Source organism: Dipodomys merriami, unplaced genomic scaffold (genome assembly GCF_024711535.1).
Source record: "Dipodomys merriami isolate MVZ:Mamm:240054 unplaced genomic scaffold, mDipMer1.0.p SCAF_7, whole genome shotgun sequence".
Classification (NCBI taxonomy): Eukaryota; Metazoa; Chordata; class Mammalia; order Rodentia; family Heteromyidae; genus Dipodomys; species Dipodomys merriami.
Genome location: NW_027206290.1, coordinates 13,629,550 through 13,654,601, shown reverse-complemented (window position 1 = coordinate 13,654,601; position 25,052 = coordinate 13,629,550). Strand labels below are relative to the sequence as shown.

At 35.1% G+C, this 25,052-nt stretch overlaps 1 protein-coding gene across 7 annotated transcripts in view; it reads left to right on the top strand.

Annotated features, from left to right (window-relative positions):
• Nucleotides 1-25,052, top strand: part of Ttll7 (tubulin tyrosine ligase like 7) — a 129,181-nt gene that overhangs the window by 3,302 nt on the left and 100,827 nt on the right. For 5 of the 7 annotated variants that reach the window (XM_070007431.1, XM_070007429.1, XM_070007430.1 and 2 more), the window contains 2 exons: nt 15,651-15,750; nt 23,063-23,256. The gene's annotated coding sequence lies outside the window, so the exon portion shown is untranslated. Of the gene's footprint in view, nt 1-15,650; nt 15,751-23,062; nt 23,257-23,281; nt 23,299-25,052 lie in introns of those variants that run through there. The other 2 variants (XM_070007432.1, XM_070007433.1) reach the window with 2 other exon arrangements.

The window sequence follows — 25,052 nt, the reverse complement described above, 5'->3', positions numbered from 1 at the left end:
TTAGATTACATTCTCAAGGTCAAAAACAGGATTTGAATACAAGTCTCCTGTCTCCACACAGTCCACGGACCTTTCCCCAATGTATTAAGGAATAAGGCATCCAAACGTGCCGTGAGCCGCTAGATAGCAAACATAGAATTAATTCTCATGGTAGTAATCTCAAACAACAGCAACAATTTGTAAACTTTCTACATATGGAATTACTGCTTTAGGAAATAATAGGCTGCTTTTTTTAAATATGTGGAAAAAGTGCATTTCTAGGAAGCAACTAGTATACGGTTTGGTCAACGCTTCATAGGAAAGCTGGGTCATAACGAGTTGTTGAAGACATTTTTGGCAGTGAAATATGATAGCAGTTAAGAGTTCTGGAGAAATCAGCAGGGCAGAAAAAGAATCTAGAAATCTTTATCATTAAACTTTAGGTAGCATTTGAAGTGAGAATATTCATCTAGTTCATCGAGTGAGAGACTGAATAACAAAGAATTGGGCGACAGACTCAGATCATGTTATTTGAACTTTGTGCTTTGCTCTAGCAGGTGCTAACTCTCTTTTATAGATTAAGAACCTGAAATAAAGAGAAGGTCCAAGATCACTCAATAAGTGGAAAAATCTGGACCAACATTTACTCTTAGAGCTACCTGTCTCATTAAAAAAGAAGCATTATAGTAAACTGTAGTTTGGTAGAGTGGGAAACTGGATTTGTTTTTCCCTGCTCTCGAGAGTGAATAATTATACTGACCCTGTGTGCTCCTTCTGCAAAAATAATGGATGCTAGGTCTTTCTCCTTTGCTGGATCATTTGATTTTCATTTATGATTTATAGAGTTTTCTCTTAAGATGGTCCATCTCCTGTTGATGTCTCTGGAGGCAGGTTGCTATAATACAAGTGCTCATTATTGCTAAGTACTAGCATAGTATTTGATGGCAGACAGGAACAGAGTCATTTTGTACATCATCCCTAAAGTATTAAAATGTTTGCACTGGATAGTTCTAAAGTTAATGGTAGCGTTGATACCCTAAAGTGTACACTGCCTAAGTAAGGACATAAAATGAAGAAATACCTTTCAATTTGTTGTTAAAGAAGAAAAAGGGTCCTGTGTATAGTCCTAAATTAGATTCCTAGACAGAATCTAACTTTTTTTTTTAATGGAAGTGATTCAAGTCAGTCTTTGACTAGTGTTTATTTATTTTTATGTATGACTAAACCTTTGTGAAATATGTTGCGATCAAATCTGTTTGTTCCCAAGGGAAGCAACAGAACTGATAAGAATGAATAAGCAAAAATACAGTACATGCTAATAGAAAGAAGAAAAGGAAAGTGCATGTTCCTAGTGACAGATTTTAGTATAGAAGTGGCATGGTTTATTTAGATAGCAGCATTGAGATGTATATAATACCAACATGGCTTTAGTTTGTATTTTCCCTCTGTCACTGTATCCATTTGCCAAGTATTTTCAGGTTATTTAAATTCCTGGTCTCTAGGAACTTCAAGCATACCTGTGTGATGTTTGCTTACATAGGATTAATAAACAAAATTACTTAGAAAAAGATGGTGCAGTCTAGCAACACCATAAGGGAACGGAGAATTAGAAGTGGAGTCAGAAAAGTCAAAGGATCAAGAAAGTTTTAGTGGATGGAAATGATTCAAGTCAGTCTCTGAATGCTGGGAAGGATTTCCATAGGAAAAGAGAACAAAGGCTCAGTGAAGGTATTCATATATTGTTTGGATTATGAAGAGGTCAGATGTGTGATCTGTTTCTGATCTAGTACTCATAGAGAAGCAGTGTAGATTTCTAAGCAGGATGAGTTTCTCTTGCTTTGTTCTCCATATCCTTTGACTGAAGACCCCCTTCCAGAAAATGGTATATTTCCTAAAAGAACTTGTTGTTAAAAACTGCAGATGTTTTCTATGCAAATAATTCTTCCTCTAAAGAAATTTGCTTTTGTTAAAGCTACCCCTCCTCAATGATAGAATTTAAAATATTTTGGAGGCTACAAGAACATATAAAGGTACAAAATAAAGGTAGATGCACCCACTAACACTTTGATGTATTTTCTGTGATTAGCTATAATCGTGTTGTATTATTTACTTTCTATATGTTTTACTTCAAATTTCTCTCTCCATCCCTCCTCCTCCTCTCTCTCTCTCTCTCTCTCTCTCTCTCTCTCTCTCTCTCTCTCTCTCTCTCTCTCTCTCTCTCTCTCTCTCTCTCTCTCTCTCTTTTGTGAGGGTGCGTACTGGGGCTTGAATTCACAGCCTGGTGCTGTCCCTGAGCTAGTTTGCTCAAGGCTAGTGGTGTATCACTTGAGCCACACCTACACTTCTGGTGGTGGTTTAGTGGTTAATTGGGGATAAGCATCTCACAGACTTTTCTGCCTGAGCTGACTTTGAAGTATGGTCCTCAGATCTCAGTCTTCTGAGCAGCTAGGATTACAGGCATGTGTCAACAGTGCTGGACTAATGCTGATTTTTTTTAAACTGATCTATAGTCAAAGAAGTAAGCATTTAAAATGCCTGTGTAAATTTCTATTAGAAATGCTAGAATGCCCTAATCATTCCTATTGCCATTCTATTATTATTAATAATAAGTAACATTATGATGGACACCTTCATATGTAAGCTTTTTCTTTATTTTGGAACTTAATTTCTTAGGATACAGTTTTTGGGTAAAGGATATGAGTTCTTCAAGTTATTTTAAGCAAGTGTTAAACTACTACATTTTATATGTTCAATTTGGAACAGTTATATATTGGGTATAGAATATTTGTATATTAATATTAAAAACGATATTAAAAACAGGATCCAATGGCTCCTCACGTTATACTTTTCCAGAAAGGCAGGCAATTGGCACTACAGAAGGGAAGAGATGTAATTAAAGTTGGAGAGCAGGTTTGGTGAGAGGAGGCAAGAATTTATAGTGAGAGAAGAGGCATATGTGATGACTTACTTTCTGGACTGAAAGCTGGTTAGTAGAATTTAACCTTACATTGCTACATCCTTTCCCCAGTCACTCACTACACACTGTATCTGTCTCCTTCAAACTTTAGCCTCTGTCCTCTTAGATTACCAACTTTGACACCCTGAATGCAAGTCACAAATAGGGACTCACATTTGCATTTCCATTTGGAGAATTCACCTAGGAAAGGACAAGAATTTGGAATATTTGCACTGTTCTCAGCAAAAGCCTTGGGTACAATGTACAAAAGTGCATCCTGATCACTCTCTGGTACTAGAGGACTTTGGTGGACAGGGGCTAGTGAATGAAGTATAACAGTCTTAGTGTTACTCCCAGTGTGGAGGGGCTGCCCTGCTTTTGTTCCCAGTATCCCTGCACCAGAGGAAATAAATTACTTCATGGAGGAATGACACCATGTTTCAATTTCCCCCATATGTGTAGGGACACACAACCCTTACTCCTTATGATGAGAAGGGCAGAAGGCCAGTGTTGAACAGATGCTTTAGCCAGCCAGACTTCTGATTTACGCCCTCAAGTTTTAATCTGAGCTTCCTCTGGGACCTTCTTCCATCTGGATGACAAATCAGGGAAGCTACTGGTCATTAAGTTTCTGTGAGTACTAGTGGAAAAGAAGTCAGAGAGATGAGCGTAGTCTGTCCATCAGTCTGGGAAACCTGAAAAGGAATAATGAAGACTAAAGCAAAACATTGTAAATCAAAAAGAGATCCAGTCCCCCCGCCCCCCCATACCCCTTCCTGGTCCTGAGAGATGTCTTCTGATGAACAATGAATATTCAGGTGGGTAGAGGATTTTACACAAAATTTGTCCTGTAATTAGAAATTTGCTTAAGCTCCTGTCAAAAGTATTTGCATTTCTTTCAGGTATTATCTGTTAAAGTTGAAGTGGTTCTAGCAAACAATTTCCCTAGAGTTAAAAGCAGAAAATTTAAATTTAAATAGGCTTCACTATTTATTTTCCACTAGCTTATTTCCCAGCTGACATTTCTCTATTAACACATGACTATATCTTAGTATACAAAGTATTTGGCAGAGCTAAGCCATTGGGATTGCTTGGGCCCTGGGAAAATGAGTGATAAACTCATTTTTCTCTCTCTCTTTTCATTTTTCACTTGTAATCACCCAGTTGGTTTCTGTGTTTTGAAGGTATGGAGTCAATGGTTATGGTTACTGGGTCTTCTCTGGAGATGGCCCAGGTCTCTGATAATATTTTCCTCATTGAAACTGCTGGCATTGTTGGGTAGGATGAACCTTCTACAAATTGTTTGGCATTTCTAAATTGTGTTGGAGAACCTGAACTTCCAGACTTTTGTGTTATTTTTGTCCTTTTGCCTAGCCATGTGAAATGGAATGTTATATTTGACAAAAAGTTATTTTTGAACATATCTGTTTTTTCTCACCCACAGCTTTGCAAAGTGTGAGCTAAAGAGCCTCAGTTAATTTAACAAGATGCCAGGAGCCTGTTTTTACATAAATTCTCCTTCCTCCTCCATGTATCTGCTGAAGTTACCTTTTTAAAAAAAGTAAACTCAGCATTTGTAGACTGAAAAGTAGAGCAGCAGTAATCCAAGCAGTTTCAAAATAATTCCATAGTTATCTGTTGGATCACATTTTACCAGTGCTTATGCTAATTGAAGGCAGTACCATTTTGTCTTTCTTTTGTAATTGAAATGGCCCCAATTAATGTTTTTTTATTTTTTTTACATTATAAGTAAGGAGTACTTGCAGAAAAAGTTAGCAACTGTGAGTTTAATTTGAATCATTGTATTTGATGGGAAATTTTCAAATCTAATTTTGTCATCATTTAAATCTATTTTTCAAGGTACTTATCAAATAAAATCTGTGGTCATGTGTAATATTCATAGTGATTGCTAAAAAACCAGGACAATGATTTTAGCACATATTATGGTCTATATTTAAACAGTCAGCAGTTAACTAACAAATATGGGTTAGTGTTGTGGAGAAGAAAAGTAGAGATTGAGCAGATTTTATAGTCAGTTTTTTAATATTTGTGAAAACAGATGGGGATATTTTCATTTAGTTGTAAATTTGATGATAGCTAAGAAGATAACACTTAGTGATTTAGCCATGTTTAAGTATATAGTACTAAGATTGACAGTTTTTTTTTAATCCATTGTGACAATGTAAAAAGTAGCACTAAAGAGAAACAAAAACAAAACAAGACTAGGCAAAATGAGCCTGTAGGATGGGATTAGAAATTAGTATACAGCTGCTCCTTTTCTAGTCCTGACACTTGATGCTTGTACTTACGGCTATATATAAACAGGAGGATGACCTCCAGTGGACTATTAGGTAGACTTTTGGTTTTACATCTATGGTATTTACGGAAGACATATGTATCAAGTGTACTGAATGCTTTAAGACCTAATCTGTCACATCTAATTTTACTTCACTTTAGTTTCCCAAATCACTGATTTGGTCAATACACACATATTGCAATCCATTATTCTGGAACTTGCCACAAAAGTTAAAGGTATGTGGACGTCTGAAAATATTAATAGAAGTTTAAAAGGTTGGGATCAGTACTTCTCACAGTTACTAAATAGAACAGAATGTATATATGTGTAAAAACTTGTTCACTTGTCAAAAATCACTGCAAATAAGCATTTATTCTTTTTTTGTAGAAGGAGAATTTGCTACCCTATATACTTATATATAGTATGTATATTTTTATAGTTGTCATTTTAGAATAATAGTCATTTTTCTCAAAAATATTTGTGTGTCTCTTCTAAGAGATATTTTCATCGTTGACTAAGGATTAAAAGTTAAATATGATTTTTATTAGGTTATAGTATGGCATATATACTTTCATATTACACTTAACAATGTATCTGTAAGTTTTGTTGTTGACATAGAGGAATGCAGTTGATTTTGTGTTTCATTTTGTCTCCTCCAACCATACTGAACTTACTTTTTTGGTTCTAGGAGGTGAAGACCGTTTTGGCATGTTTTCTTATGTAGGTCATGTTATCTGCCAACAGTTTTATTTTTTCTTTCCAATCTATATGTCTTTTTTTTTTTTTTTGTCTTATTCAATGGATAGAACTTCCAGTTAGTAGAAGAACTTCTACTGTTAATGGAAGTTATCAGAGTGGACATGTAATCGTGATTATGTGTGATGCTAGCTAGCTATGAGTGGTCATGTGATCATGATTATGTGTGATGCCAGCTAGTTACAGATGGTGTGTGTGTGTGTGTGTGTGTGTGTGTGTGTGTGTGTGTGTGTGTGTGTGGTCATTTCCATATTTATAGGGCCTGCATCTGTCAATGCAATGCAACCATAGAATGAAAATATTTTAAAAATCTGCTTACTGAATACTTAAAAAAATGATTCCCTGAATGAAACAGTATAGAATCTGCATAGCATTTATACCACATTAGATATTTGTCATTTAGATATGGTTTTAGCAATGTGGGAGATATGTGTGGGATATAAGAACATATGATGCTATTTTATGTAAGGAACTAGAGAATGAAGGATTTTGGAATCCATGTAGGATCTTGGAACTAGTTCTTCACAGATAATAATATCCATGTGAAAACACCTATGGAGTTATGTATGGAATCAGAGAAATTCTCTGTCCCTAGTACACTGAGATGTTTTCTCCTGAATGTATTCTGAATTACATAAAATAATTTGTCCTTGTTACTTGGTCTGGTGGAATGAGTTTTCTTTCCTAGCCTATTGATAAGGTAAATTGCATCCATTCTTGAATGCTGAATCTACTTTGCATATATGAAATAAACTTCACTTAGTGATGATTGTACATGCACTTTATTTATTCATATACAGATCCATTTGCATACATTTTCACTTTTATAGTATTTTTTTAATCTAACATGGGACCTAATGGTCTATACTATTATTTTTATTGTGATTTCTTGGTCTGATTTTGTTTTTAGAGTTCCTGTTAGCCTCATAAATGAGTTGGGAGATTGTCTCTCTCCTATTTAAAATTAATATTAATTCTTGAGTGATTAGAAGATTTCTCTAAGAAAACTGTATGAGGCTGGAACTTTCATAAGCTTTTGAGTTATAAAACAGAGATTTTTTTCTTTTAGTAGCAACAGAATCATTCAGATTTTGAACTTTGTTTTGACTGAAATTTTGTAGTTCGTGTTTTTTCAAGGACTGGATTTAAGTTATTGAATATATGAGTAAAGTTATTTATTATTTCTTGACCCAAATTCTTTTATTGGATGTAGATTCTGTTGACATATATTGTTTCATTCTTGATATTTGTGACTATGCCTTGCCTTTAAAAAATTATTGTCAGTCTAAATAGAGGCTTATTAATTTAATATTTTTGAAGATCTAGGTTTTTTGTTTTATTTATTTTCCCAATTGTTTTCAAGTTCATTGGCTTAAGGCCTTCCATTTGCTTGTTTGGAGTTTTTTTCATATATTTTCTTAAGTAAAAGCTCAAACTACTGATTAATGATTATTTCTTTTTTTCTAATGTAAACATTTAATGCTATAAGTCTTCCTTTCAACCTGGTGTTGACTTTACCTTAGAAATTCTGGTATGTTGCATCTTTACTTTCATTTACCTTGATATCTATGTGTAGTATCAAATTCAGATATACATAGCTGCATTAAATCACAGTTAAATTACTCCTCCTTTTTCCAACTGCAAAGCTTCATAAAGTTAACTCTTCTCATATATTTTAACCAAAACAACTTGAGTGTGCAAGAATAAATGAGAATCCACCAAGATAGTAAAGAGATTTGGGAATGTATAAAACAATTTTGTTGTTCTTTCATTTTTGTTGTTTGTAAATTATAGCTTTTTAATAAAATATTTGTTAATATGTGATGGTTTTGGAATTGTAATAGTTGAAATGTCATTTCAACTAAGTTTTAAGAGTATAAATGGCTGGCTCATCAACCAAAAAGTTTGATAGTCATGAGCCAGAGAAAACCAGAGCAAGTCTCTGAGCAGAGCAAGAGTAGGGCATAATTTTGCTAGATGAAGGGCATTGGTCCTACTAAGTTCTGTGTCCTTATTTTGTTCTTTGTCTGATACTTTCATTTCCACAAAAGATTCACTTTCCTCTGCATTGACTCATTGATACACGCTCCTCTCTCTGAGAACAAAAGCAGTGTATAGACTAACACAACTCCAAAATATAATCTTCATAAAATTAAATCTCTCAGAACGATCTCTATTTTAACTTTAGTAGGTACAGTATAACTGTATCAATACTTCTATACAATGTAACTTATATAAACTTTAATGAAATATTTAGGTTTTATCAAGAGGTGACTCAAATATTGTATAAAATATTTGAGTTATTTTTTTACGTATGTTTTTGATTCTGTTTTTATCTGTAAGTAGTTGTACAAACAGGTTATCATTCACCATTTTTTATTTTTAATATTATCATAAATGACTGGCTGGGTTGGGAAGGTGGCTCAGTGGTAGAGCACTTGCCTTGCATGTATGAGGCCCTGGGTTCAATTCCTCAGCACCACATAAGCAAAAAGAAAAAAGCCAGAAGTGGCGCTATGGCTCAAGTGATAGAGTGCTAGCCTTGAGCTGAAGAGCTGAGGGACAGCGCCCAGGCCCAGAGTTCGGGCCCCACGACTGGACCCCCCCCCAAAAAAAATAATGACTTGTAAACTGTTCCCCAGTTCTAAATTAGTTATAATTTAAATAGAGTAGAACATTTAACTTGGTAAATAAGAAGTTTATAAGAGTATGGACATGTAAGATGAGATGAAATAAATTAGTGAAAAAAATAAGATAATGTGAGCTAGAGCAGGATTAGCTGACAAAACACATGCTCTGAAATTCTGTTTGTTTATGAGAACTGGGCATGAGTACAATTCTTAGCTCTTTAACTTCCTGGCAAGGTAGTAAGACAGAAGTTTAATGATGGATTGAAATGTGATCCGTAGAAAAAATAATGGAGGAAAGCTGCTGTTGTATTGAATCTAGATGAAATTTCCGGTAATTTCCTTTAATAATAATTTTAATAATAATTTCCTAGTATAATGTCATCTATAGTAACACAATTGCACATGGAGCTGTTTTCTGTGATGCCTTTCAGTATGTGCCTGAAGTGTGGCCTATATGTCTTTAGGGAAATCAATGTAATCTCTCAAGATCTGATTATTTCCTTTCCTATCATTAGAGTATTATGATGTGGGTAAGTATCATAAGCAAGTGATGTAGGATAACTGTGTCCCTTCATGAGTCAGTTTTGTTAGAGTGACTATGGCAACAATATGATGTGATCCAGGGCTCTAGCTTCTGGGTGACCTGTCCTATTCCAGAAGTGGATGTTACTGTATCCAAAGCCTTTCTTATAGGGAATCCTTCACATATGTACATTTTGGAGCTGAGATTTTTTTGTTTGTTTGTTTTTGGTCAGTCATGGGGCTTGAACTTTGGGCTTGGGTACTGTTATCTCTCAGCTCTTCAGATCAAGGCAAGTGCTCTACCACTTGAGCTACAGCCCACTTCTGGTTTTCTGGTGGTTAATTGGAGATAAGAGTCTCATGGACTTTCCTGTCCAGGCTGGCTTTGAACTGTGATCCTCAGATATCAACCTCCTGAGTAGCTAGGATTACTGGTGTGAGCCGCTGTAAAGTTGCTGAGATTTTTAAGAAGAAGCACATAGGAGGTGGTGTTCTCTAAAGATTCCCTCCTGTTGTTTCAGGAAAGAGAAGAATCACATGATTTGAGAGTTTGCTGAGTTAACTAACAGGAGGAATTTATCAAACATAAATGATTGAACTGAAGGCCACAGCACATTTGTACTAAAGTGGGCTAAGGAAGTGATTCGACAGGTTTCAAAACCCTCTTCAAAATCCCCTTTGGTTTGTAACCAGACTCAGAAGAGTGGCAACTGTCCCAACCACCCATCCCAGCTATTCATACCGTATGCAAATAAAACAGGCAGGGCCACCTCCATCTCCACAGAGAAGTGCATTTTTTTTTCATAAATCCATTTTTTTCCTAGTTTTTCTTTTTTAGCTGTTCATCAAGTGTCTAACAAAAATGTTGGCATTAAGTAAATTCCCACTCATTAAAAATTAACATAAATCCCAGATTTATACTAATTTTCTCTCCAGTTTGAAGAGAGGAGTGAAATAACTTTTCACACACATTGCAGGTTAGTTTGCTTCCCACGTGGTCTTTTAAAGTCAGTTATCAGAAGAACTTAATGAGTTTTTTGATTTTCAGAAATCTTTTGAGCCTTTGCTACAAGTTCAGTTGGTAATTCCCTGAGATTTGCCTTTAGCAAACGGCAACCTTCACACATCTTCCCAATGTCATTAAAAGCCAAAGAAGGCTACCCTCAGAGAACTAAGATTGGCTCTGTGTCGGGAGGTTTTTTAATGCTGGAGCAATGCTGGGGCAATCTGGCTGCCTTTAGGAGAGTCTACCTGAAAGAAAGATTGGCCTGATCTTTACCCAAACAAACCTTGGGGGAAGATGGTCATAAGCCTGAATCCACCATGTACTTTCCATGTGATGAACTAATGAGTGAATTAAGAGTCATTTATATCCTAACACTTATAACTCCAATTTCAAACTTAGCAGCAACTAATACAACAGTCAAAAGTATTTCATAAGAAATGTCCATATAGATCACTGCTATATTAGAGTTTCAAGGTTTTAAATAAATGTTCTGCCAGTATGCTCATTTATTTTTTACCTTACAGTGCCAAATGCTTTCTTCCTTTATAGAATAATAATGTTTTAAATTGAACCATTAAAATTAGTTATAGAGCCTAGCACTGGTGGCTTATGTCTGTAACCCTATTTAGGAGGCTGAGATCTGATGGTCAAAGTTCAAAGCCCAACTGAGCATGAAAGTCTGTGAAATGTTTTTCTCCAGTTAACCACCCAAAAACTATAAGTGGAGATGTGACTCAAGTGGTAGAATACTAGCCTTACTAGAATCTGAGCAAAAAAGCTCAGGGACAGCATATATACACAAAAGAATTGATACATACATATGTATATATATGTGTGTGTATACATATATGTGTAAAATATGTACATAACATTTTATATACATGCATATATAAGTATGTTATTCAAGTGTTCTTACTTGATTTTTAACTGTTAAATACATTTAAAACATCTAATGAATATTATCCATATATTTAACTTAAAATTTTTAAATTTGAATTTTATTGTAAAAGTGATATACAGAGGGGGGTTTGAGTTACATAGGTAATGAGTACATTTCTTTTTTCATTTTTTAAAATAAGTTTTTATTGTGAAAATACTGTACAGAGGGGTTTCAATCACATGAGCAAGGTAATGATTACACTTCTTATCAAGCATTGTTGCCTCCTCCTTTCTTTTTCCCCTCCCATCCCTTCCCTCTCATCTCGACAACTACCCCCCACCTAAATTGTAAAGTTCGTTTTCCACATAGCATCTTGTACATCTCATTGTTGCAATGGGTCAACCTGTATCCCTATTTAAGCAATTTGCTTTTTCCCTTGTGCTCTCCAAATTATACCAACATCAAATACAGTGAAAATAGAACCCCAAGATAAGGACACAAATAATTTTTTCTTTCTTGCTATTGTTTATAACGTATTTATAAGGTACCACGTATTTTTTGTTGTTGTTGCTTTGTATGTCCCTTCCCCACGGTATAACCCCTGTTTTCACAGTACATTTTTTTTTTTTGGGTCCGGTCGTGGGGCCCAAACTCTGGGCCTGGGCGCTGTCCCTCAGCTTTTCAGCTCAAGGCTAGCGCTCTACCACTTGAGCCACAGCGCCACTTCCGGCTTTTTTTTCTGCTTATGTGGTGCTGAGGAATCGAACCCAGGGCCTCAGAGGCATGCAAGGCAAGCGCTCTACCACTGAGCCATCTTCCTAGCCCCTCACAGTACATTTATTTTTGAACAATGTTACCTCCCCCTGGTTTTCTCCCACTTTTTCTCCCTGGATTCCCCTTTCCCCAGTTGTAAAGCTCACTTCCAACATAGTGTCTAATGAGTATCACTGTTGAATTGGCTTGTGCTTTGTCCTACCATTTCTGTGATTCCCTTTCCTTTCTTCAAATCAGATAAACTTACATACAAGACAAAGGGTACAGAAATTAAAAAAAAAAAGGTGACAACAAGGGATACATCGAAGGAAAAAAGAAAAAAGAAAACTTCAAACAATACAATAAAACATCCTCTTGTTTCCATTTCTTGGGGTTCATTTCGATATGTATCATTTTATATCTTCATATGCATACAGCTATTGAGCCATTGTGATCCTTTCCTAAGAATATCCTCCTTTGTTCTCAGTGTGTGAATGCTTACAGTGCTGTTTAATTCATCATGTCCAAATGTAATTCTTTATCTTATACTATGCATTGGATTAACTTGTAGATTTATAGACATATTCTAGTTATTACAAATGTTATATATATTTATATATTACCTAATATAAATATATATTTAACTTAAATTTCTAATTTTTAGATGATTCAAGGCAAGTTATGCATATTAATGGGGGACCATGTAAGGTTTAATCAAATTATATATATATATCTTTATATATATATATTTTTTTAAATTCAAGGTAAATATAGCCCCTCAAGTATTTATCTCTACTTGTGTAGGAAAAGTGGGAGAAAACTAAAGAGGGGTTAACAATGTTTGACAAGAAAATGAACTCATTACCCTACTTATGTAACTGTCATATCTCTGTGTATCACCCCTATAATAAAATAAAATAAATTCAATAACCTTTGCTTCCAGCATTTTGAAATGTATAATACACAATTATTATTCTTAGACACACACACCACACATTTGTGCAGTAGTGTCTGAACTGCTTGCTGCTCCTTACCAGCTATTCTCCAGGGTCTCTGATAAGCTGATAAGCACCATTATACTCTCAGCTCCATACCATCAACTCTTAGATTCGCCATGTGAGTGGGATCATTTTACATCAAGGTACCTACTCACATTCATGTTATCACAAGTGACAGGTTTGCTTTCTTTTTTTTTAAATGTCTGAATACTATTTTTTATAAATGTACCACATTTTCTTTATCCATTCATCAGTCAATAGATACAAGTTGGTTCTATTTCATAGCCATTTTGAATTTTGCTGTTACAAATCTGAGAATGCACTTGTCTCATCAGCAGACTGATTACTTTTTCTTTGGATACATACCCAGTCATGGAATTGCTTGTAGTTCTCTTTTTACATTTTCTTTTGAGGAACCCATTTTCCATAAACCCTACAGCTGTAGTATTTACATTCCCACCATATGGTGCAGGGTTTCCCTTTTTTATTTCCCTTCCAGTGCTTGTCATACTTAGAGTTTTTTGGTATTAGCATTCTTACTGGGGTGATGAACTATCTCATTGTGGCTTAGATGACTATACTTGATTTTGAACAAAGAAACTTTCTTTTCTTTAATATGTGGAATATTCAGGATATCACTCTAGAGGGTGAGTGGCATGAAAATGCTTTCTTTTTATTAAAGTGATTATAAGTTACCTTTCTCATTTGCATTTTGGATAGAGTTTTGGTGAAGGATCATTAGAGTTTTGGTGCTTTGGTTTTGCTTTCATGTCTGTGAAGACCCAGCTAAATGGACTTCGAGTCTGTAAAGGGACAAGCTAAGGGATTCACACAGTCTTGTGGGCACATTAGTAATTTAATCTCTCTTATGGACCCTAATGGTCTACTTAGTAGAGGCTTCAAATTCCATCATGGGCAAAACATTATTTTTACTCTGCATTCAGCCTGTTACAGCTTGTGGTGTTGAGCAAAGCTGTATAAGTAAGGGAAACATTTGATTTGTGCTAAAAATTTGAAACAAGTAATATGTAATCTCTTCCACCATACATATTTGAAGAGTATATAGTAAGTTTGTAATCTGAAATTCTGAGGTTAACATTTTAGAAGATTGGCAGAATGTTTGTTCCCATGGATTATTAAAATTGATTATTACAGAGCAATGCGTGTGCTCACTGTAATTCTCTTGTCTCTCATTTTTATCATGTTATAACTGTAAATACAGTTTTTCCTAATAAATTTTAATTTTAATTCAAATCATATATCAGTCCCATACTAATTGGTGCTTACTACATATAATCAGTTATATCTATTGAATGTCTGAATTATTCAGATCACTATGATGACGTTCTGCTTATCAGAGATTTTAGATATTAAAGCCATATATATATACACATATGTATTTAAAAATGAATCTTTTTGTATTACTAAAAGTGGTATTGTATATATGTTTATCTGAAGGAAGGGGGAACAAAAAATGATGAGACAAAGGACAAAGGGGGAACCAATGCAACAGTGATACAAGACCCTATATTGGAAATGATCTGTACAACTTGAAGTAGGGATGGGAGGAGGGAAAGAGGGAGAAAAATGAGGGAGAGGGTAACAAGTTTGACAAGAAATGTACTTACTAACTTATGTAATTGTAACCCCTCTGTACATCGCCTTGGCAATAAAACTAAAATTTAAAAAAATCTAAAAAATAAAAAAATCTATGACCAAAAATATGATAAGTAGAAAAGATGTGACAAAATGGCCTTATGGATATGAACACAGGTTATAAAGAGTTTGATGGAACTAAGAAGCTGAGATTGGGAGAGAACAGTATTTGTTTTGTGTTTTCATTTTTTCCCTTTATAATTCATAAAATATAAATCACAGCTTATTTACTGTATTTTATTTTGTAATTTTGAATAAGTGTCCATTGAATTAAAAGCATAAAAGGCATAAATGCATAAATTTGAAAAGGTGCATTTTTTGAGATTTAAAAAAATATTTTTTTATTGTAAAGATACTGTACAGAGGGGTTACAGTTACATGTGTAAGGTAATGAGTACATTTCCTATTAAGCATTGTTACCCCCTCTTTTGTTTTTCCCCTACCATCCCTTCCCTCCACACCTCCCCTAAAAGATACATTTTGTATTCAAATGGGCAAGAAAATAAGCTGGTCTAGACCACTTTGCCTAATCTAGTAAAGTTGTATTCATAGTTTTCTTTCTTGTCCTTTGATGTAAACTTTGACAGAGAAACTTATTACTGGAATAGGTCTGGATAACACAGCTGTTAGAGTTACAGCAGTAAACATTTGTGGTTATTCAGAAAGAAGGAAGACACCACTCCTTATTAATTTATAATTATTAATTATACTACTGTCAATTATAATTATATAATATATTATATAACATATATTTATATAATATAGAATTATATTAATAATAGTTGCTAATAATTTATTATATTACCAACATTTCATGTGTAAAACAATGGAAAGGTGTTCACCTAATTAGCATTTGCTGAGATAAGATGAGTTACTTTTCTCATCAGGAGCTAATGTAGCAATCCAATTACTTCAATGAATTATGAACTTGGTTTTTCTTAAGCAGTTCACAAATAGAGATTTGTAACGTAAAAATTTAGATTAAAATTTAAATCTTAAACAATGACTTAGAAGTCATCTAAAGCATCAATTTAACACAGATATATTGTCAAAGTTGTGTAGAATAGAATGTTTGACATGTGATTTCTATGCAGTAGTTAGGTTGAGTTTTAGGTTTTATGGGAAGTATCTAAGCCATAGTTGAATCTTACAAAGTCTGCCATGTATTATCGGTTTGCATGTCTGCTGTGTGTCTCATGGTGCTGCTATCATTATCAGGTTATCTCCTGTGATCCCGTGGAACTGTACGAGTCTCTGAGCATTAACCTACAGATGCTTCTGTCATATTACTATCCCTTCGGCTTTGGAATCTGTTAAGGTAATGTTATGATGAAAGGATATTTTGTATGTGCCAGTTAGCAAGATCTATATTTTCTATTATATCAAGTAGGTATAATTAGTAAGTCTGCTGCCAATTTTTGTTATTATTTTTGGCTTTTATTTTGGTCTTAGCTTATTTATTATTTCAATATTATTTTATAATAGCTACTTTAAAAGAATATATATTGACTTCAAATGCATATTTCTTAGTTTGCATTGTGCTAAATTATTGCATTGCTATATTTGTTAGAGTGTTTAGATGCTGAGGTTTTTCAGAAACAGTGAATGTTCCCTACTATGCTTGCTACACATTTAGGTAACAAAGCAAAAATTTTTCTCATGTTTCAGAAAAATGGACTTGTCAGTTTTGCTCAGGTGAAATAAATACTTATTTGTTTTTCCTTGTTTTTTTTTAAATTTCAACCTATTCAAAAATGTAAACATTTGAGTAGGATACCTATACCATTAAATATTAATTCATTATATGCATGAAACTCACCTTCTTCTTATTACCTGAAAACTAAATGTTTGGTATTACTAATAGGAAGCCAAGTTGAAATTAGGTACTATGTATTGAAGTGTCCAGTACTTAGAAGGGAAATGAGCTTTTTGAGGTTTTATAGATAATTTAGTTAAACAACCTTTGTTGTTAAGGATAGTAATAAATTTGAAGAATTATAAGGCTAGGGAAATGTTTAATCCTTCACTGTTAGCTTTTATAAGCACAAGATCAAATTAACTCAATAACATTAGAACAGTTTTAAGGGGAACTATAGAGAGTGAGAAACATTTTTGAGTATTGAATTGAAGGGTCAGTTATTTTCATTCTTTCCAATATGATCAAACCTAAGCTAGGAATAATCTACTAGGATTAAATTCTAGAATTTGTGACAAGTATCCAAAGACTGAAAGCCTGACATGTCATTAGCATTGTTATTTGCTTGTCTCTTGTTGCTGACACTGTGGGACCACGAGTCTCTCGTGATTGATTTGGGGACAATTATTTCCAGAGGTAGGTAGATTTACTTAAGAGTAATAACAAAACAAATTTCATAGAAGATAATTAAAGCAGGCATTCCTATGTAGTTAAGAAAATGGACTTTTGCTAGAAAAACTTAACGCTCAATCACTCTCCAATTTTCTTCCAGTTGCTTTCTTTCCTTACTCTATTCCTTTTTTATTTATTCCATCTCTTTATGAAAAGTTACCTTCATTCTTTTGAAAATCATTTGCCTGGTGACCACCCTCTTATTACAGAACTTTATAGGGAACAGACAACAAGCAAACCATAGCAAGAACTGAGTGGAATTCATATTAGCTACAGACTTAATAAAGGACTTGGGCTGTTCCTACAGCAAGGATCAGCCTTGTACAACTCAGAACAAATACCCTTCAGAACGTGACATCAGAACCACTTGTTTGTACCGCATGTACTTATATTTTAAGCTGCTTACTAAGAGAGAGATGGTGTTTGAGGGTGCTGAAATGGATTTCCTCAGGTTACATTTAGTTAGGACCAGTAAACTAGTGAATTATGCAAGAAAAGGAAAAAGAAAATCTTTTCCATAGAAATAGGGTATGGTACACATTTTTCCATTATCTATTACTCTTTATTAAACGATTTAAGATATATTCATATGATGATAATAAAAATAGGCCATCATATTTTGTTCATGAACATAAAAATGTATGTTAAGGTGCTATGTTATACCTTCCAATCAACTTTATTGATTTCTGAATGAAAGGTAGAACTCATGATAGTTTTATGTGGCTGTCAGTCTCATGATAGAATTGTTGCAAATGAATGTGGATGAATTTGAGGCTTGGCCACAGCAAGCTAGATGAACCAAGGTTTTTTTCTTTTTAATTGTATCTGTACCAGTACTAGGGCTTGAACTCATACTGTGTACTGTCATTTAGCTTTTTCACTCATGGCTAGCACGCTACCACTTGAACTATAGCTCTATTGCCAAACCACATTTTTTAAGAAAGCTATGAACAGGGTGTAGGAAGTGGGTAAGAAGGAAAGAAAAAAAAAAGAAAAATGATAATAGTTTCAGTGTTTAGTCACTAGTTTTAAGATAGATTATAGTCATCCCCATTTTTCAGATAAATGGATGAAGATATGTTGCTGGAAGTTCAGCATATATCCTATACTAAATTCTATTTTACTTTGCTAATATCTTCAAGTATCTTAAACTTACTACAAACATTTTCAAGTTGTTTCTGTTGTATCTTTCTACTCCCACCCCTCTCTGCTCAATTTTCATTGAGACCTTCTTTTCAAAAAAATTACAAACCATCTTTTACTCTCTTTTACTTCTTGTAGGTCTTTTCCTAGCTAGCTAACCCATAGTATTTTTTCCTATTACAAAAGCATGAACCCACTTTTCTAAATAAAAATGACTTCTTCCTTTTCCTTTCTTTCCTTCTGTAGGAATCTCAGGTGGTTCCCTAAACTATGCCTTTTGGAATACTTTTTTCTACTTTGATTTGATCCTAATTCTTCTATCTCTGATTATCACATATCACAAATAACAGAGGACGTATTGCCCAAATAATATAAAGAAGTGTTACAAGGAAAAAATATTCCAATTAAAAACCAGCAAAAACTTTACCAGATGTCTCACCAAAGATGTACTGGTTGAACATGAAAGGATTTCCACTTCATATGCTGTTAGGGACTGGCAAATTTAAGTAGAATGAAATATGACTATGTACTTCTTGGAATGCCCCAGATCCAAAGCACTAATAATGCCAAATGCTGACAAGGATGTGCAGCACCAGGAATACTCTTTGGCCATTGATGGGCATGATAAAAAGGTACAAACCCTTTTGAAGAGTCTCTATACTAACAGAGTCTCTTGAAAGTAGCTAATATGGCTTTTATATCAGAGCCATTAATCCATTAATGTTATAAAATATTACTCCACTCATGAGGTCAGAGCCTAAATCATTTCTTAAAGGATTCAGTTCTAATAGAAGAGATATTATATTTAGGGATAATGTTGAGTAGATGCTCCCATTGCCCAGCCCTAGTATCTACTGTACTTAGCGTGTCATCATACTCTTCTATATCCAGATGGCTGCTAGTACACTTTTTTTAAAAAGACTTTTGAGGACTATTTAAAAATCCTTGGGAGTAAAGGCCCTTTGCTTTCAAGATCTTCTCTCCACAACTCCTTACTTTAGGCTTCTCCCAAACAAGAAGTGCCATAGAATTAATAACTTGCCCTTTCGACCTACAGTAACCTGCAACCAACGTTGGGTGAATAAACTCCACAGCTATGTGTTTCATATGGGTTCTCAATTTTTAGGAGATTAAGTTCCAGCCACCCACAATTGAGCAAGCTTGGTAATGTATCCTTATTGGCTGTCCTCCCTTCCTTGTCTGGCTTTTCTGCTTCTGTGCAAGTGTTGCCTGCATTTTCCAAATGTGGCTTGTATTTAGACTCTCCAGTCTATCAGGATTTGTTTCTGGGGAACCTAAACTAAGAAATGCCTCTCAGACAACACCTCCTACTAAAAATAAAATTTGAAAAACTACATTTTATTCTTTTAATTTGTAAATACCTTTTAATTTTCAACTGTTTCCTGGAAATTCTACTTGGACATATCTGAAACCTGGCATGTTCACAGTCAAGTCAGAATTTGAAACGGTTCCCATATTGATTTGGAAGAGATGATTGCTAGGACTTGGTCTGTGTGCTTTCTTCCTGCTCGTCTTGAAATGAAATCGTTTAAATAAATTCAAGATGTACTGTGAGCTCTCCATTTCTCTGAGTGTGAATAACACCTCACAGATCTAACTTGCACTGTAAGTTACAGTTAGCTATTTTTACATGATGACCTCAGTCTTGGCTGGACTAGCTGGAATCTGGGATCAGTTAGTTTACATTTTGATTTACTCTGATAATGTTAACCTCAGACTTGGTTCAGCAAATATTTCAAGTACTAAGGTAAATATACAATGTTGTGACTTACCAACAATCTTTGTGTACAATTTAAGCATCAGTCTCCTAGACGTAGCTAAGTTTATATAACTATTTATATACCATGAAATTCATTTGAAGTTTACCCTGGCATATGATTCATAACTGAATATATGGAATGTGGCATGCAAAATAGCTAAGTAGTGAATAGAAGATACTGATTTAGGTACATTTGCTTAGTTGTAGCAAGTCATATAAATAGCATCTTTTTCATTCATTTGTGTGTAGTTAAATGAACATTTGATTTTTGTTTTACCAAAACAGTTAAAGCTCTTTATAGTTACTTTACTAAGCCTATGATTTATTTCATTTTTTTGGAGAAATTTAGATAGTTTTTTTACAATTACGGGTACTTTATTTACTTTTTTTCCAATGAAACAAAGTCTTACTATTTAGTCTGTGTTAGCCTCAAACTTGCTGTTTAACCCAGGCTGTCCCCAAACTTGTGATCTTCGTGCATTAGCCTCTTGGTTGCGGGATTACAAGTTTGTACTACCATTGTCTGGCTCTAGTTACTGGTATTTTATTTATTTATTTATTTATGTTTTGTCAGTTGTGGGGCTTGAACTCTGGGCCTGGGCACTGTACCTGGGTTCTTCAGCTAAAGGCAATCGCTCTACCACTTGAGCCACAGCGCCACTTCTGGTTTTGTGGTGATTAATTGGAGATAAGAGTCTTACAACTTTCCTGCCTGGTCTGGCTTTGAACCACAATCCTCAGATCTCAGCCTCCTAAGTAGCTAGGATTACAGGTGTGAGCCACCGGCACCTGGCTTACAGGTATTTTAAATAACAGCTTGCATATATTCTTCTTCAAAACTGTGCCTCATCATTATTGATGGTTTTAACAAGATTGGTTGCTAGAAGTGTAATTAACAAATCAGGAACACAAATATAGTACATGTATTTTTTCTCATTCATTTCCAGAATATTTATTAATAGTATACAGAGAAAAGTTATAGACTACCTTCAAAAAAGTAAACAAATAGTTAAAATTGATTGGAATGTCATTCTAGTAATTTTCTTTTTTTTCATTCTAGTAGTTCCCTATACTTAGTTTTCTAGTTTGATAATACTAGAGACAGTGAATTATTCATAAAATGATTATATGTACTTCAAAAATGATAGTTAATGTGCTATATGCTATTTGAAAATAGCATATTTTTGGAAGTGGCGCTGTAGCTCAAGTGGTAGAGCTCTCGCCTTGAGCTGAAGAGCTAAGGAACAACGTCCAGGCCCAGAGTTCAAGCCCCACGACTGACCAAAAAAAAAAAAAAAAAAGAAAATAGCATATTTTTTCCTAGTCCTGGGGCTTGAACTCAGGACCTGGGTGCTATCCCTGGGCCTCTTTGTGCTCACAGTTAGTGCTCTAACACTTGAATCATAGTGCTACTTCCAGCTTTTGCTGAGTAGTTTATTGGAGACAAGAGTCTCATGGACTTTCTTCCCTGGCTGGCCTTGAATCACGATCCTTAGATCGCAGCCTCCTGAGTAGCTAGGATTGCAAGTGTGAGCCACTGGCACCCAGCTTGAATAATACTATTTTAAATTGAGTAATGTTACACTGAATGGAGTTAGTATAATGTTAGTATAATGTCCATCCTGACTAGACTGTGCTAGTTCACTTGGATACTCCCTGAATCCCAAATATTTCACTGACTATGTGGTCACCATACCAAGCGCAAACCTGAGGAACGTAACAAGGCCAGGGAAATAATAATACTATGATTCAATCATGTCTCTGATCCATTTCTTAGAATGTTTATGTTCACTTGGAGAAAGTAATTACAATATAAATTGAAAAGTCTTGTAACTGCTTATTAGATTCAGTAGTATTTGTGTATCAAGAGAAAATTCATTTTGTATACATTTTTATTTCCTGTTATGATGAATAAGAATGGTCTCATTCTGATAATAAGAATTTTGTATTGACATAAATATATTTATTCTTAACATTTTTTCTTGTCATTAGAAGAATAAATATTTTAATTGAAAGAAAATAAGCATAAAGATCAAGGAGACTTCTAAATAGTTTTAATGTTCTTTTAAATATCCTTTTTATGTTTTTAAATACTGGTCCTGGGGCTTGTGCACAGGGCCCAAGCACTGTCTCTGACCTTTCTTGCTCAAGGCTAGTGCTCTACCACTTGGGCCACGGCTCAACTTGTGGCTTTTTTGGCAGTTAATTGGAGGGGAGAGTCTCATGTACTTTCTTTTCCAAGCTGGCTTCGAAATGTCACCCTCAGACCTTAGCCTCCTGAGTGGCATTACAGTCATGACTTATTAGCAGCTTGCTTGTTCTAATATCTTTATCACAACTTACTCCTCCAGTGAAGGCAAGTTCCATCTTCTAGCTGTATAGATTGGCATTATGGAGTCAGGATGCTCATTTTTCCTAGACAACAGAAAATGAAAACTCCATGGACAGATAATAATGAGGAACATGTGACTTAAGAAAAGTACCTCAGTGGTCTAGCTTCAGTGTTATCAGAGCCAGGGGGAATGGTAATATTCTAGACCGATATCGTAGTTGACTTTGAGTCAGCTAAAATGTGTCTTTTCTTTTAATACTTGGAATAAAACTTCTTGGGCCCAGATTTCAACTTCTCATAATATCACCTAACTAGAAACAAAGTGGGAAGCAAGATGTTAGATTTCTACTATGATTTTAACCTTCCATTAGTCTTCCACTATGATTTATCACTGAGCGTGCTGTTTGACAAGCCTATGGGTCATGGTGCTTTCCCAACTTTGTTCCAAATTAAGTCAGTTATTTCTACTAGCAAAGTCCTGGTTTTCTAGTCTCTCAGAGAGGGAACACTGCTGCACCAATGGTGCCAGTGGAGCTAGAGGGTGGTGTGTATGGAAATGGCTCTGGGATTGATTAAATGACACTTTTACTTCTTCTTCCAGGCTCAACAGTGTTCCTTGAATAATAGCTGCTGCACTTCTTGCATGTTATTGGTCAATTTCCAGAATCTTGAATTGGTTATTTTGGATGATTTTGTTGTGTAGTTTTATCATTATGTTTTGAGTAGAATTGCTGAGGCACTTATTCTCTGGGTCTAATTTTTATTGAAGTATCAAAAGCTTTATTTTGAGGCCAGCGTCAGAAAACCTATGTAAATAGATCATGATTGACATTTTCCCTCCTGTCATCTCAGATCAGAATTTCTAGGGTTAGAAGGACCCAAGTTCCACTTTTTTTTTGTTTTTAGAATAGGAACTGTGAAGCAGTTTCCTTTGCAGTTGCTGCTTTGATTGTTCATATTACAGTTGGATTTGAGACTGATCTTGTATCTGTCTCCTACACTTTCAGTATGTTGCTGTACTTCCTATGAAGGCCCAGTCCTTTGCCCTTGAGCTAATCTTTCACTGGTCAGAGTATATGAGAATCTCAGGACTGCCTGGAGAAGGGGAGACCTTGAAAAGAGGCTGAAGCAATCTTACTTCTTAGAAGATTCTGATGCACCCCAGTTTGACAACTGCTGGCACTGCATAAAGGATCAAAAGGTAGCTGTTATTGCCATTAATTATTGCATAAAGGATCAAAAGGTAGCAGTTATTGCCATTAATTCTGCTGTGGTTCATTACATTTAAGATGTAAGACACACCTTTATCTTATTTACTTGTCAAAAAAAGTCCAGTCTTGCAATTTCTGCTATATAATATGCTTTCTTAATGCTATAATTTTATTTTACAAATATTGGAAGAGCCTGTAAAGGTAGGTTTTAAAACATCTCATCACTTTCAAACATGAGAAAAAGGAAAATATACATAAAATAATTGGTTAATAACTTTTTTTGGTCCTTGTTCTGGGGCTTGAACTCAGGGCCTGGGAGGTGTCTCAGAGCTTTCTTTTGCTGAAGCTGGAAGCCACAGCTCCACTTCTGGCTTTTTAGTAGTTATCTGGAGATATGATTCTCACTGACTTTCCTTTCCTGGCTGGCTTTGAACTCCAGTCCTAAAAATCTCAGCTTTTTAGGATTACAGGCATGAGCCATTGGTGCCTGGCCTGGTTAAGACATTCTTTAGGTTTTTTGGGAAGAAGATTCTTCTGGATCTTTTCAGTTTTTAAGCAGTGCTGCTTGGAAAATGGAAATTTAGTGATCAACTCCTCAAACTATGGGGTGGTTGTATGACTGTATTTAACCCCAGAAACTTGAGAGGCGGAAGCATTATCACCAGTTCAAGACCAGCCTGGATTTGATGATGCAGCGTTTCTGTAGAGATTTGTTATTGAATGAAATTTTTTCTGTCTTGCTTCTGACACCAATGCTGATGATGATTTTGATGTGTATATACAGTGGTAACTATAGCAGGACTTCCTTCTGGCTGGTAGCTACTATAAAACACATTACCGTTTTAGAGGTGTGAGAAACAGAACGAAGACATGTAGTCAGAACCAAAGAATTGGTAGTGGTAATGACGCAGAATCTCTGATATTTACCTCTATTTTAGAGGTGAATCTTATTGATTATTCTATATGTACTTGCCCACATTCATTTCTTCCTTTCTTTAAAAAAATAATCTTTCCTAACAAATGGGGCAATGTCATTCATTTTGATGGAGGCATAGGATTCCGTTGTGTGCATATACCACATTGTCTTGATCCATTCGTCTACTGAGGGGAATCTGGGTTGGTTCCATATCTCAGCTGTGGTAAATAATGCTGCAATAAACATATTTGTGCTGGTAGCTTTAGTATGGTCTTATTTGTGATCATTTGGGTAAATGCCCCAAAGTGGGATTGATGGGTCATAGGGGAGCTCTATGTGGAGTCTTTTGAGGAACCTTCATACTACTTTCCAAAGTGGTTGAACAAGTTTACACACACAGTAGGGTTCCCTTCGGTCCACATCCCCTCCAGCATCTGTTGTTATTAGAGTTCTTGATTATAGCCATTCTAACTGGGGTGAGGTGGTATCTCAATGTTGTTTTGATTTGCAATTCTTTTATGGCTAGGGAGGTTGAGCATTTCTTCATGTGTCTATTGGCCATCCTTCTGTCCTCTTCAGAGAGGTTTCTCTGTAAGTCTTTAGCCCACTTATTTATTGGGCAGTTGTTTCTTTGAGAATTTGTCGTTGGGGGATTTAATTTTTTGAGTTCTAGGTATATTTTAGATATGAGACCCTTGTCCATTGTATGCCTAGTGAAGATCTTCTCCCAATCTGTGGGCTTTCTATTGATCTTGCTAGCTATGTCCTTTGCCATGCAGAAGCTCTGCAATTTCATGCAATCCCATTTGTCCAACCTTTCTTTGATTTGTTGTGTTTCTGGGTCTCTATTAAGAACATTTCGGCCTGTGC